The following is a 16796-nucleotide window of genomic DNA, read 5'->3' as shown; positions in this document are numbered from 1 at the left end:
ATATTTTTTTGCTAAATTCATTTGCACTTCAGCCGGAATAGAGATTGGAATGTATAACTAAACCAATTTTTTGTAAGTATAGTTGGTCAAACCAAATTGTCAGTAAATAAGAACAAAAAAAACAATACTCATCCTTTTCTTTTGGGTGCTATAGTACTAGTGTAAGACAAAGATAGTATTATTCTCTCTGTCTATGTTTGAAATGAGACTGTCCTTTGGCAAACTATAAGTACCTAGTATTTATAAACAAAGTGAAACAAAAGGTTTTCATGCAAGAGCACAAAATACAACAGGTTTGACGCGTGTCCGGTGGGATGACGTCTGCAACCGAACTTAGAAGGTTAGATCACGCTAGCCAATTTTTCCAGTGAACGCCATGGTCGTTAAATTTAAATATAATATACGGCATGCGTAAACAGGTACTCGTATTTTTTTTTTTTTTTACTTATATAGGTAGTTATTTGCCTGCACAGAAAAATAGTAAAAATCTTACACATGTCCCTTCCGCACAAAATGTCAACTTATTAACTTTCAAGAATCACTGTTAAAACGGTTTGCTACTGAACAGGTATCACAATTTAATCTATTGAACTGTACTGTATCAGTTAGGCTTAGATGTCTCTTTTACGTCGTGTACTTTACCCACCAATTGTAAGGAAGTGATATTATAGTAGAGTTATAAAAAAAAAACTTTATAGTTATGACATAAAACGTAATTTAACAAGTTAATAATTATGAGATGAACATTACGGTAATAATATATGCTGGTATAGTATTTCATACTAATGATAGAAATAATTGTCAAGTCGAACATGAAAAAAACTAAGCGACTGACTGATGCGATCAGCAATATTGGACCATTAAGGGCGGGTTGCATTGCCAGTGTCCACACTGTCCAACTTTCGATTTCCATACATGATCATTTTAACTAACGAGTCGTAAGTAACGACGCTAAACCAGTTCTAAATGGGTTTGTATGTTGTAAACAATAAGAAGTTGACGCTCGTGGCTAGATGACCTTATCAACTTAGATAAACACGGGTAATTTAGTTCGACCATAACATCTTGACTACTTAATCGATAACGGATATAATTAAGTACGATAGACACAACATACTCGAAGTCAATTGAAAAGCACATTAGAGGTAAAACGTTACAAGTATACAAAATAACATCAGTATACCTAATAATTCCTAGTTGAAAACGTCATTCGGATGGATTCGTTAAAGCGCAGTTTAAAGATCAGTAAAAGAGCAACCCCCACCTGAACTTAACTTTGACGCACGCAGCCAACGCAGCGTAAACGTACACAGAAGACAGTGGCTGGCACATGCGCTTTTACCAATTTGCCATATATTTTTTATTTTATGTAAAAGGCGCGCGGAGCTTGTTTTAAGCATTGGCATTTCTTACTATTTAGATTTTTGTATGGCAAAAATACCTAGCAAGATTGTTTTTCTACGTCATTATAAACATTAAAAAGATTATTTCTCTGCGCTCAGCTGTCAACTGCTCAAAAACTTAATTTTTCGAAGTAGTCAAGCAAAATGTGACTGTATCAACTGAAATATACACGGTGTTACTTGAGCCACTGAAAACCTGAGACACCCCAACAGATTTTTTTTAAAAAATATTCGTTGCTTAGTTTTCTTAGGGCCTGTTTCACAATGTCCAAGTAAAGTATTGGATAGCTAATTAACAAATAAATTAACTGCCAGATAAAATTTCCTACAAAAAAAGCACTTTATCCAGCAGATAAAGCTTATTTGGAGATTGTGAAACGCCAACGATGACTTTATTCGTCAGATAAGTGGCAAGTAGCTTATTCAGGACTTTACTTGGACATTGTGAAACAGGCCCTTAACAATTCTATTCGACTGGTAATTCTACACAAGATACTTCGTCGTTTTAGTGACATCAAACAATTGCTAGTTACCATCGTAAACACAGTTAACTGACAATTTGCATACCTTACTGCAACGAGATAAAGTTTACCAATGGCCAGTTAAGGCTGTTGCTCATTGACAAATAACGTGTCAAATGCTAGTTATTGATATTGTTGCATTATAAACTTGTAGACTGAGCATGTAAAAATAATAATAAATAATTAAAGAATTACCCCCATTAAAATCGAATCGAATTATCGATTCTGAACAATCTGTTTTTAGGTTTTCAGTGGGTCATGAAACACCGTGTATAAAAAGCCTACTTCCGACAGTGGCATTTATGATGGTGATTTTAAATAAATAATCTGAAGTAGGCGAAAAAAGCGCTGGTGGCCTAGCGGTAAGAGCGTGCGACTTTAAATCCGGAGGTCGCGGGTTCAAACCCCGGCTCGTACCAATGAGTTTTTCGGAACTTATGTACGAAATATCATTTGATATTTACCAGTTGCTTTTCGGTGAAGGAAAACATCGTAAGGAAACCGGACTAATCCCAATTAGGCCTAGTTTCCCGTCTGGGTTGGAAGGTCAGACGGCAGTCGCTTTCGTAAAAACTAGTGCCTACGTCAATTCTTGGGGTTAGTTGTCAAAGCGGACCCCAGGCTCCCATGAGCCGTGGCAAAAATGCCGGGATAACGCGAGGAAGAAGAAGAAGAATCTGAAGTAGGCGAAATCCATATGCAGGTATAAAGCTCGCCACTTGTTGTGTGTTAATATTTTCAAAAACGTAGGTAACGGACCAAAATGGAATGCTTTAAGTTAGAAAGATACATACTAAATTTATTAAACCGGCGGGTGCATAGTGGAGCCGACGTAAAGCGCAAAGCGCTGTAAAACAATTCATAGAGAGCCAAATACTTGAAATACCTGCAAAGGCACTTGTCAAAGACCCCTCTCTGTGCCTGAAGGAAATATTTCCTTAGCAAGCTCAGCAGCTTCGCAAATCAAAAAGGATGCAAGTGGAATTATGGTTTCATTAAAGATAAGTTTTTGTTTATAAAGCAGAGTATCGAGAGGCATGCGTTTGCTTATCTACGCATTCATTGCACTTAAACGGATTCAACTCCCCTCAGCATTCCTCGTTGCAGAGGGGTCTAGGTCACCCCCAACCCCCCCAGGGTTGAAGATAAATGAATAATGCTTAATGAATTACGCCAGGGCTCAACATGTTACAGAGACAGGGGATGCTTGCATAAGCTTGCAATTTAGGGGTAAAATTCGATGCATTTATCAAGTCACCCTTTACAAATAAATGCATAGGATTTAGGTGCACGTATCAAGACTGACTATATTGTTATGGAAAACATTGAAACTATAATTTAGTTACTTTAAACGACTAGATATTTCTTAAGATTGGATAAAAAAGGTTGGGCTTATTGGTAAATCAAAGTCACATGCCAAGTTTCCTGGCGCCAATAGTCACGTTTAATAAGCTGGTTTATTGATTTATAGTATAAGCGACAAAGCGGTTAAGCGAAAGGAAAACTGCTGTTCAATTTCCATAATTATACACATACATAAGTATGCATCCGCCCAAAGCAACTTTCGCTGTGAAATACAAGTTTCTCTGGTCGCTGTCACGAGATAAATGTAGTTAAACAACTTCTAGGCTTGCTGGTGATAGTGGTGATGGAACGCAAACCGGGCATGTTTTGAAAGGCTGGTTGCCACGTGCTTAGTGGTGTGGTGAGTAGTGTGTGCGCGACGTGCGCGACGTGCGCGTACGCGTGCGTCTTGCACTCGCGGTTATAGTCACATTCGACTCTTGGAATTGCATTGTTTAATTTGTCACATCCTGTTTCCCGTGACCCTAATTGTTTACTTATCGATTTAAATATATGCCTTTACTCCGCCAATGGTGTCCGCAATTTATCTTTTGTGAATGACGTTTGTATAGGGAGATTGTAAGAATTTACTTACTACAAGTTCGTACAATCCCCAACACATTCAATTGTTGGAGTTGCAACATAATCAGCGGTCTAATTAGGCTTAGATTGAGTGAAACAATGTACCTCGTACCTCCATACGGATGAAGTGGATAAGCAGGCAAGTGGCAAGTATCGCACTGAGATATCAGAAAGTTGGACGGCAAGCGTTTCCCCTCGCGTGACCGCTTCACCAATTGATTAAACCACTACATTAACAGCTTAACTCGCTACGTAACCACAGTAACTTACGTCGTTTTTCAAAACAACTGTTTCAATTGATGCAGATGCTCACTAAAGAAAAATGGCCCCGTTGAATGCAGTAACAGACGGAACGAAATATATAGTCCGTTGCATCACGAGGAAGTGAGCATTACAGATAATTCGTTTGCGAATTAACATTACTCTGAACGGGACTACACGAAGGTGATCGGTCAGTGCACGATACCTTGCCTAACTATGCTTATGCAATATCATCGCAGAAAAACTTGACATGGAAGCGAGAAACCAGCGCCTGCGCTGCAATATTTATCTCGTTTCGACTTAATCACAGAATAAGTAATAGTATTATGATACAGAACGGCCACGCACAACCCCGCCCCGACTCGAATTACCTCGCCCCGCGACAGCAGATTGACGGCCGTTTGCCGGCCGCTCAGTACTATGACGCATGATGCGTGTACAGACGTGACGTTCACTCATAGAAACGCAAGTGATTTTTGATGTATAGCGTGTCCGCCCTGTGACTTAATGACCGCACTCGCTGAAATCGGAGAGAGAAATATTTGGGCTATCTTTTATGATGCCAACACACTTAGCATCTCATTTCTGTTCTTAAAAACCAGAAGACATGCAGATCCCTATTTACAAATATGTAATACTATTTGCGCGAAGTGGATAAGCGCCATTAAGGTGGTATTCCAACTGTCCAATTTCTTAGTGTATTTGCGTCTCACATTTTGCTTCATGAGAGAGTGAGACGCAATGCACATTGGACCAAGAAATTGGTATATGTAATTACATTGAGACACCTCACTCGGTTCTCGTATGTTTTTTTTCTCTTAATGAATGTTTGAATTAATTATACAGCATTATGACTCTTGGAGATCCTATACATCTCTAAGGATAATTTGATTAAGTATATGTATAATCTTTTAGTTCTGACACTTACACCTCTAAATAATTTTAGGTTTTTTTGTATGTGTGTTTTTTACTATTATTATTATAGGTTTTTTTTGTAATTATCGACATGAGACTTTATACATGTAAGTAATTGTAATACTTTAGTTTGAATTGATATTTGCAGTTAGATGGATTTTATAATTATGATTGTTTCGTAATTCAAACTCAATCGTAATAGTCTTAATTTGTTTTTATTGCATCCAAAATGGCTACATTCAAGTATTCAACTCTCAACACTGCGTGTGCACTTGATCAAACGCTGTCACCAATCAATCTATCCCTTTTTCGATCTACATCGCTCCTCAAACCGGACCGGAAACGAGTCGGATTGGCGTTTTGTAATCCTCGCCTGTCATTGGCTAATTAGAAGCGGGCTAACAAAACTGACATTAGTGTTGCTAGCCATAATAATTGTGACCAGGAGATCGCTAAATATTAATTATCATTGAAAATCATACTAAAATTACCTTATTAATTAAAAATCATAACAATTGTTAATGTGTTTTGTTTTTGCTTGTATGTGAATTCCATATTGACGTGTAAAAGTGCCCTTGTGGCCTATTTGTTGAATAAATGTTAAAGTTTGAAGTATGAATTGGACAGGTACAATACCATCCTTAGACACAACGGCGCTTCAATTCATTTGAGTGAGACCTCAATAAAGGTAATTGCAAAAATCTAAAGGAAGATGGTAGTAGAAACTCTCAGTTATCAAATTTATTTAATCTTTACTCCTAAATAAATATTTATATTTATTCTACTTTATTATTTATATGAGCCTAGAGTGTCCCACTGCCGGGCAAAGGCCTCCCTCCCCCTTTCCACGTATCTCGGTCTTGACCCGTCTCCCACCAGTTCCTGTCAAAGGCGTCAAGGTTGAGTTTTCAGTCCCCAGTTATACAGACGCAAAGGATTTATTCCATTCATAACACGATTCTCATGTGTCATTCTCATAACTTAATTCGTTAGAATAGTTATGGGACGAGTTAAATGATAATTGAAAAATCGGCCCTTAATATAATATACTTGTTATAATTTATATTAATTCGTGTTTGGTTTGGTAAAAATTGACTTTATTGAACATGATACAACAAGAGGATACAATAAAATGAAACAACTAATAATTTTGTTTTGTTTATTTACTAATAATAACGTTATTCATAAACGCGTTACTGGCCTGAATTAGCTATGAATCGTTTGTCTTTATCTGTAATTTTGACTTATGTATTTGTAAGAAAGGGATAAATCAGGGCCGTAAAGTTTTATGAATAAGGGGGTTAGTATTTACGTTCAATACTGTATATTACTTATTTAAATTTAAGTGACAAATGTTTAAAAAAAACTTCCTCAAGGCCAAGTTTGTAATGAATAATTTCATTGTCTTCTCTACAAGGACCATGGACCATGCACCTCGTACATATATTTGTTACTTTAAATTGCTAATTATATTTTTTCCCCGATTGCAAAACACACATTTCTAGTAAGATGAAGTGTAATTATGTAAAACCATTAAATTAATTTTAGTAGTAGTTCAAGATATTTCGCAGTTTGTCCTATTCCGATCGTGCTATAGGCTCTCCGAAACATGTCGCGCTAGTGATCAAAAACACGTGAGTCTAAACCGCTAAAATAATTTGATGTAATAGTATGTCTCACGACAGTTTTAATACGATGTAAAAACATGTTCAAAATGACGGTAGTCTGAATACTTGATGCCGGTGATACCGTACATTAATGATAATGATCAAGGCATACTTCATTATACTGTCTCATTACCTACTCGTACGTAACTGCAAGTCTCACACTGGTTACCCTGGTATCACAACATTACGAGCGACGGTAGCGGAGTAGCAAGGCGTGCGGCTTCCGAACCGGAGGTCGCAGCTTCAACTCTCGCTCGTACTAATGAGTTTCTTGGAACTTATGCACGAAATATCTCTCAATATTTACTAAGAAATATATTTGAAAAACACATCATCCGGAAACCGGTCTAATGTAATCGGAAAAAAGCACTATAAGATGATAAGGCCAGTATGACAAAATAGTTATAATAAACGAGGTTAAGACTATTTTCTAGGAGCATAATATGCAGATGGTGATCAAGGTACTTATATGATGAGAACAACAATACAAAAATAAACAGACATGGATCCCGTTATCATAGCAAGATCGATTCTTCATGGCAACACTTTGGTTAGAGATAGGCAACATGCCACGAGATTATCGGTGAGCATACTTAAACAATAAACACATACCCCCAAACATATATGGCTTCCTCCTCTTTGCGAGTCCATCCAGTTTCCCTGCCTAACCTTATACGATAAAGGCAACAAAGATATCTACATACTTAAGTCCTGATGTAATCTCACATATACCTAATATGCATTATTCACTCTCAAATTACTGTTACCCTGAACTCTTAATTTATTTAGGTAATTGTCTCTCGGGAGGTTACTGAATGGTACTATAATAGAGATGACTAATAACAAACAGGAAAACACCTGTCATAACATTGTACGATTCTGGAATATTTTCGTTGGACTTTAACAACAGGTAAGTTTTTTATTTGGATCTCTGAAGGTACTCAAATATGGATATGTAATTTATAACACGTCCGTTTTCCAAATAGAATTACCAAAAAAAACCGTATACCTGTTAAAGTCTAAGCTAGTGTTGGGTTGGACTGGAGTCCTTTGAGTTCTCTGCTTTAAGACGACTCAGTTTTTCAGACTCTTATAATTAAGTCTAAGCTCGAGTTATTTTCAACTTGATAGAGTCCCGAGTCTTTTGTAGAGGCTTGAGTCCTTTTCAGAGAACTCGATTTTTTTACAACCAATTACGAAATGCATTGTCTTTATATAATTTGTGGTTAGGTACACAAATCATACAATAACGCCCAATTTACTGTTATTTAGAAAAAAACCTATAAAAAATTTCACGGAGTCTTAATTCGGAGGCTTGAGCCCTTTGGAGATGCTCTTAAAAAGACTCAACAAAGGACTTAAAGACTCAGAAGTATTTTAAGCGCAGTCTCGTAAAAACGGGCTGAGTTCTTCAAATTCAGACTCAAAGCACTTGAGTTCCGACCAACACCAGTCTAAGCTGTTGTTGTTAAAGTTAGAGCTTACTATAGTCTGAATTTTATCGCACTACAGACAACATACAAGTATTGAATCTTTCGTGGTAAGGTATCTAATTTACTCAAAGTTCTAATAGATATCCATATATAAATAGAGCCATATATTTATTTGATTTAACGACCAACGGGTCCACATGTCAACTTACAAATAGTATACGATCTTAAGCAATCTTAGTCCTTCCTAACGACTTGTCGCATAGTTTGTTTACATGCACCGATAAGAAATCTTACACTCAACTAAATTCAGCCAATTTCTGTATGACACTATTGATACAACTTGTAACATTACACGCCTCCACTTTGCTTTACGGTCACAAAAGCAACACGAGCGCGAAGAAAGTTCGTATTTACGAAAGGATTCGAAATTTTAAATCAAAACCCGATGCGTCGCTGGTCGGACGCGGCATCAAACTGGCGCGTACGGCGCGGCTCTACCGATTGCCATTGAGTCAGAGAGTAGTAGGGGCGTCACACTCGTTATTTTCCGCTTATTGAGAATTAACACAAGAAATATGTTAATGACTGATCAGCTTTACATCTGAATGACTACATCGCACACGATAAGATGAAATAGAGAATGTTTTTTTAGTTCTTCTAGTGTTCAATTGTTCGGAACCGTTACTCTAGTAGAGCTTAATATTTGTTGTTTATTGTACATATACATTTAAATATGGTTACGATATTTAGTGACTAACTAGTACTTTTTAGAAAAAAAAAATGCTAATAGATAGTTACCATACAAAGGTATGGTAGAAACTAAAACAATATGATTTTACTATAACTATAGTCTCCGCTGAAATATGTATGTCTTTGACGAGTAGGTATAAGCTATGAATAAATAATATTATAGGAAATTCTTACACAGATTGACGAAGTCCCACAATAAGCTCAAGAAGGCTTGTGTTGTGGGTACTCAGACAACGATATATATAATAGGTATATGTGGTAGGTGGATTGTCCCCATACATCGAAACAGGTCACACAATTGCAAAAAAACCGGCCAAGTGCGAGTCGGTATCGCGCACGAAGGGTTCCATACCATTACGCAAAAAACGGCCAAAAATAACGTTTGTTGTATGGGAGCCCCACTTAAATATTGATTTTATTTTGTTTTTAGTATTTGTTGTTATAGCGGCTTCAGAAATATGTACATCATCTGTGAAAATTTAACTGTCTAGCTACCTATCACGGTTCATGAGATACAGCCTGGTTACAGGCGGACAGACGGATGGACAGCGGAGTCAATAGGATGCCGTTTTTCCCTTTGGGTACGTAACCCTAATAATTATTTTTTGATTTAACTATAGGTACAAATTTACGGTATTTGGGCTTCTTACTTTACTTGTGCCACATGGCATTGTTCTTGCCTAATTTCAGGATTCTAGGTCATCGGGAATCGGGTTTTAATTCCCTTGCGAGCGTCATAATATACACCATAGACGGAGCATAAATGGCCATATCTTTAAATAATACTGTGAAAACTTGGCTTGTGAAAATACTTTAAGTACATCTACTTATTATATCTAATATCTATAAACTTATTTTTTCGAAGTCAAAATGAGCAAAAGAAATAGTCATGATCGATTAAGTCAGATATTACCAACCAAATATATGATCACGAAGCACATGAGGGCAGAGGCAGCCCTGACGACTTAATTACGAAGACAATGGGCATAGAGCGGCTACGCCGCCGCGACGCGCCGCCACCGTCGCCAATATGACACGAGCCCCGGCAATCGCCTCTTGCGGCCATGTCAGCAAACGCACCCGAACCCGATTTATGTATGTATAAAAATTGCACCCGATGGTGATGAATCACAAAGGAAAGGAATAGACTAGCCAAGTGTGAGTTGGGCACGCGCTCCGACGTTTCCGTATTATCGAGGACATATACTAATGTGTACAATATATTAATGTCTTATTTTTTTCCATCAGCACCGACAAGTTTTTATTAATAATTGTTATATTAAGTAGTAAAATTTTTAACCGTCATAGAGATTCAATAAATATGTACCTACACAAAATCTGGTAGGAGTGGTAGGACATAGAACACAAATAAAATAATAAATAATAAAACCCTCACACTAACCCAGCGTGGATTTTTACACGACTGCCCAAAAACAGGAGTGTATTGGTATATTGGTTGTTTTAATTTTACATAAAATTAGTGCAGCAAAAAATTGCACATGGATGAATAATTAATTTGACACGTATTTAACATTAGCCTGTCACACTGGCGGAAAATCAGTCAGCTGCCATTGTTAAATTGAACTATCGTATTTTTTAGCATTCCGTACCCAAAGGGTAAAACGGGACCCTATTACTAAGACTCCGCTGTCCGTCCGTCTGTCTGTCTGTCCGTCTGTCACCAGGTTGTATCGCATGAACCGTGATAGTTAGACAGTTGAAATTTTCACAGAGGATGTAGGTATTTCTGTTGCCGCTATAACAACAAATACTAAAAACAGAATAAAATAAATATTTAAGTGGGGCTCCCATACAACAATAAGCGTAATAATACGGAACCCTTTATGAGCGAGTCCGACTCGCACTTGGCAGGTTTTCTAAAGTGTTTTAAGCCAAATGGATTCTGATGTAGTCTGCGTAGGTGATTAATGACAAAACCAGCATGGAATTGTCAATTCAATTTATAAAGCCATCAATTAAAAAGCTGAATAGTGGCATATGTAACAGACTGACATCTACACTCATTTACTTACCCTCTCGGAACTATTGAATCAGTTACGATTCGATACAAGTCGGGCGCCATCTAGTACGTTGAGAGTGAACCAGTAGGTAGGTTAGTTTTGATTCACGCGTTACTACCCTAAATACATACATAAATAAATAAATAATACATAATATAAATCGCTGAAATACATTTATTGTTTAATTAATTAAATACACTAAACTTTTTAGCTTTTTAATTTATTCATGTTGTCTTTAGAGACGCCATCTGCTGTAAGGCAGGTGAATCAAAATACGCGGGAATAAAGACAACCAATGACATGCAAGGATAATATAGGTTATCCAATCAGATCTCTTGATTTTGGTTGAACCAATAGGGAATTGGATTAACACGGCGGTTGTTAGGGGTTCTCATGGAAGCGGGGAGCGAGGTTATTTAAGTGACCGTAAGGAGGATTCGAGGCTTTTTCCATCGGCAGAGCGTCGTGTCAAAGGAGATCAGTGAGTGCTAGTTGTAAGATAAACCACGTGTTTGAGCTTGTTCACAGATGCGTATAATGGCTGCCATCTTCTAGTAGTACAAGACGTGGAAATGAGTGGCAACAATGGGCGTGATGCTCCTACAACAAATCATGGTGTACCAGAGCTACGGGCGTGTAGATCTACGACTGCCACGACGCTGCGACGAGGGCGGCAGGCTGTCGGAGCTTCACCAGGACCGTGGGCATGAAGAACTACATCAAACCATAACGGGTCAGCAGCCAAACAATATTCTGCCACGGTATGTTAATTCAATATGTTAAATGGTTTGTGAGTTATTTTACATCACGAAAGTACCTGCATACATATTGTGGTCATACATGTACGATAATTCAACATACTAATTTATTTGCGTGGAGTTAGTAATTATCTTATTTTTTACCTGATCTGGGGTTTTTATCGATTCTCCATACAAACTTCCAGGCCCCTTTTCACCCCTTTAAAGGATGATTTTAGAGATAAAAGCTACCCTATGTTCTTCCCCGAGGCCCAAACTATCTCAATACCAAATTTCAACTAAATCTCGGTTCCGCGGTTTAAGCGTGAAGAGATAACAGACAGACACCCTTTAGCATCTATAATATTATCACGGTTTATGAGTTGTGATGTGTCAATTGCGGGTAGTTGGCGCATTGTACGGTGGATTGTGGAAAAAAAATAATAACTTGCATTCGAGGTTAACGTAGGACGTTTGTGTTATTTTTAGCAATTAAGGCAGTAATGATTTGAGTTTAATATGTTTTGTTTCATTTGATCTATAAATTCTTAATCGTGAAAAGGCTTGAGTGTGGTTATATCAAACTAGTTTTATCAGTGTTTTGTGTAGACTGTGAGTATAGGACACCTAAGTATTGGTAATTAGATAGTATTTGTTGACCTGTGAATCTTTAGTCGTACATGTATGTAAATAAACAAGCTTGCTCGTGATAGTGATTTTGGACAACAAGACTGTGTGTAGGGGCGTACTTCCATCCTAAGGGCCGTCAACGCGGCTGCAGTATATCTGGTGTTGTAGACGATACGCCTGCTCGTTTGCCTTCATATCATTAACAGACCTACATTATTGTAAATATATCACCGTATAATTAGATTGCTTAGTAGGTACCCTTAATTGAATTATAACTTCCATAAATAGATTAGGCGTAAAATTAATAAACGTTGTAGGTGGTTTGGATTATGGTTTGTTTTAACATATAACTTAAATTGTGTATTTCTCAAATTCTCGGTTCACGTACGAGGAGCGTCTAGTCCAGCCAATGGCTCCTAAGGGCTCCAGGCTCCAGTTTTCCAGAGCATCCTCGCGACCCAGGGACTGGCTCCAAGGAACTTAGAGGCGAGATGCAGACCTCGCAGAAGCGGCTACAAGGCGAAGCTAAACCCATAGGCTAGATGGCCGAAGCTAGTCGAAATGGTGCGTTGGTTCTGATTTAACCTTATTTCAATTTTGATTCGACATATTTACATATATAGTAATTATATCTTATGCTTTCATATTTGAGTGTTAGTGAGTTGCATAATTCGGATTAATAATGTGGTTTGGTAGGTTGAGTGCGTTATAATACTTTGCCTACATAATTTACCTTATAACAATAATTCAATAAATAATTGGTTGTTTATTTGCAAATTTGGTTGTGTAACTATATGTGCGCGTTGTATGGGTATACCGCCATGTTTGTTTTAATTAGCAACCAAGTTCGAGTGACTAATCTTAAAATATCTTGTTTTGGGAATGAAGTTCAGAAATACCTGTTAATTTATGCTGAGTTATCTGGGTAGTGTCAATGTTCAATTATGCTATTTTAATTAATAAATAACATTCCTTGTCTAATTTAGAGACTGGTATTTACCAGACTCATACTTTAAAATCCAGTCATTGTTTTATTTATTAGTGCGTATGGTATTTATTTAGGACATTATATTAACAGGTTAATAGTGTATTATTTTGTAGCCATAATTTATAGGCTATTTCTAGTCACGTCATAGTTGCTTATATACTAATTTCGGTAGGTACGTCAGTGAGTTGACCCTTAACCTTCATTATTTCAGTTCGTTAATGGTATAGAATATACTTGCAATTCCAATTAAACCTCTCAAATTATAGCTTTTACAGTTGAAATGTTTCTCTATAAATGCCTATTTGTCTTTGTCCTTGTAAATCATTAACTTAATATTTTCCATATTGCATAAATGTTTTAGTTCAATTAAAATTAGGTACCTACTTCAACGATTGCTACAATACTTTGTTAAACACTATGTATTTTCTAATTTCCGGCTACGAGCGGATGCGGGCGAGCCTTTTCCCATTGGCGGCTTTGAAGGGTATCCCTGAGCAACATCACCTGCGAACCTGATCAACCTCACTGCTACGGCGACTACTCATCACGATGTGATAGCGTCGGAACTCTGCCAAGCAGAATCTACCTAAACAGTGATGTAGACCATATTCATGTATTTGCCTAAAATATTATTGTTCGTCGTTTAAATAATTATGTTGGCGTACTAAAGTGGTTGAATACTATTATTGATTTATTATGGGATGACGTCATTATCTGTAGGCAGAATTATGTAGTACGTTTGCCATTTAATTTTATTGTTATACCTTTGCGGGTTAATTATATAAATAGGTGGAAATACTCTTACGGATTCAGGTTTAGAATGTAGGCACGGATTTTAGTTCTTGACGTTTATTATTGGTTTAGTCTATGATTCTTATGACAATTTGAGATGATTTAGCTGAATGTAAATGATCTATGACAATGTGAGGTCTCTATGAAATCAGGTGAAGCCATCTGTGTGATAATTGATACCTATTTAATGTTGTGATTATACATTCATAATTTAATATAGGAGTTTACAAATTCTAGACACACCTATCTTATTATATTACGTATTCAATGTTGATGCGAAAATTCATGAGTACTATAGGTACATAAATACTGAATATATAACTTTATACAACTGGTTCAGCTTTATTTGATTGCGAATCATTGTATCATTGCAGTTACATCGTTGTCTATCATTACTGATAATATTCGGTAAACAGATTGGTATATTACTTATGGTCTTACATTTTATACTTTAACTATGAATCTGAGTGATTTGCACGCAACTATCTGCTCTATAAGTTCAAGAGCCATAAATTGCTATTGTGGGTGTATATTTTGATCATTTGGTATATAGTTTGACCTATATTTAGCCAATATTTTATACTTGCCCTAAATTCATTTGTCATATTGAATCAAGTCAATTTGACTAGTGTACATAGTACATAGTAACTTCCATTTTGGTTTACGTCCAATTGAAATTCTTTTATATTTATTTACTAACCAATGGTAGTTGTTAAAACCGGTCACAATGGTTATAAGTACATGTGGCTGTTTTAGCAATGAGGTATGAGGTATTTAGTTATATCTGGAATTACTGTCAACTGAGTTTTCCAGTTATGACAAAAAAGTTCTTGACTACCCAGAATTCAATTATTTTAAATATCGCTAAGCGATGGTTTTATCCCAGGTTGATGAAATACGACCTTGTGTTTTACTATAGGGCCCGTTCATTCGTTTCTATGAAGGGTGGCCCACCTTTGGTCACACCCACTGAAGTCGATCTTTGGAAAGGGATTGCTTCAGTGTTGTAGCACGTTCAGTGGAGCTAAGCTAAGTATATTGATTGTATTAATCTTATGATTCATGCAATACGTTTACCCACCTCCCCTCACATAGAGGTTCGTGCATCTTGGAGCGCCAAATTGCTGCTTATCGAAATCTGTCTGGATGCGTATAAAAGACGCATATATCCTTATAGATTTTTATAAGACGTCTATTCACCTCCCTGACGAGAAATCTGTGTTTGTCGTTTGCTGGTACAAGCCATTAAAGACTCCTTTATATATTAATACTGATAGGACTATATACATTTATAGGATGAGATGGTTATGTATCGGAGTCAACAATGATACAGATTATTGGTGGGGGCGCGTTTACCCCATTGCCCTTCATAGGTAACTGAATCCTTATTGGGTCTTACTTAGGTAAGCTCAGTAATGAGAACAACTTAGATTATAAGTGATCTTTTTAGTATGATTCAACCTGGATATAATCCTGTACTGTGAATGCTTGGCTTTTGACTACTTTATTGGGTAAAGGTAAAGGTAATGAAAGGTAACCCTAATCCACCTGGCCTTTAAGTAACAGTTGTATTTTACCCTTCGAGTGATGTACCTATGTGCATATAAAATGTGTAATGAAATGGCTGATCTCATGATAATAGGGGCAACGCTTATATCATTGTCTTGTATATGGTCGTTATTGGGCACTCATATCAATTACTTAATAGATATGTCTCGGTTTCTGTACTCGATAGTATAAACCATTACGTGAAATATTCCATTTAAGCGACGGGCTTAGAAGGTATTGCAGACGGTGCAAGTCCTAATGACATACCTATGGAAATATTCTCGTAGAGACTTGCGGCTCGACATATAAGGAGTGGTCCATAGTGCGGCGTATGCATGATAGTTTTATGAGATTCAAAAGGTTGCCTTATAATTGACTGCAAGCAGCTATTTTATTCTACAACATACTTAACTAAAATAATAAAACCCTTCGAAGCCAGACTTCACCCACCGATCCTGACGTATTCATAAATACGTCAGGCACACGATAAACTAACGTATCGTTATATATTACATCTGAACGTATTAGTTAATCTTATATATTATTAATAGATCGTGTTACAACCTAATTTCATATCTGAACATTTTGACTGAAACACATTCAATTATTTTAGATTGTCTGCATAAATTTCAGGCACCTTCTTATTTTAATTTAGAAGTATCCCACAATAGCATTTTATAGGAAGAAGGTAGGGTTTATAATAGTCGTATTAGTAATAATATTTAATAACTGTGATAGGATTTAACCAATTCTTATTGATTTAAATAATTTAAAATAGCGTTGTATTCTATGGACATGTGTTAATTTTACTTTACTTTAGGAGCGTTAGCTGTTATTTCCCATTTCTTGAAGCTTATTTATTAGGCAATATTTATGATGTATTGTGCTTGTTGGAACATATTTCAGATCTTATCTTATCGTGTAACATGTCTCACACCTCAGAGAGCTTTGGTTATTACTTGTCATGATGTTAGTCCTTACCTACCACTAGACGATCTTGCCATATTTTCTTATGTATTAATAGGTTTTAATTCTTACTATGACATATTTTATTATGTTTGTGTATAGGTTAAACTTGTGCAGTCAGGTTTTTGTTCCGCCTTGTTTTCCTGACTTAGGTTTGGCCCTAGCAATCGAGGCGGTGTATCCAATGTTAGTCCTTACCAGACTTAATTGGATATAGAGTTTGTAAAATTTTGAATTA

The 16796-nt window shown here is 36.7% G+C and overlaps 1 protein-coding gene across 4 annotated transcripts in view; it reads right to left on the bottom strand.

Moving 5' to 3' along the window:
- Positions 1–16796, bottom strand: part of LOC134754770 (ras GTPase-activating protein raskol) — a 238952-nt gene that overhangs the window by 103523 nt on the left and 118633 nt on the right. The window contains exon 1 of one of the 4 annotated variants that reach the window (XM_063691126.1): positions 8421–8567. The exons of 2 other annotated variants lie outside the window; for them this stretch is intronic. The gene's annotated coding sequence lies outside the window, so the exon portion shown is untranslated. Of the gene's footprint in view, positions 1–8420; positions 8568–16796 lie in introns of those variants that run through there. One more of the 4 variants, XM_063691127.1, reaches the window with a different exon arrangement.

The sequence above is a fragment of the Cydia strobilella genome, chromosome Z (assembly GCF_947568885.1).
Source record: "Cydia strobilella chromosome Z, ilCydStro3.1, whole genome shotgun sequence".
Classification (NCBI taxonomy): domain Eukaryota; kingdom Metazoa; phylum Arthropoda; class Insecta; order Lepidoptera; family Tortricidae; genus Cydia; species Cydia strobilella.
The sequence above is the reverse complement of the archived record's forward strand: the minus strand, read 5'-3'. Positions and strand labels throughout refer to the sequence as shown.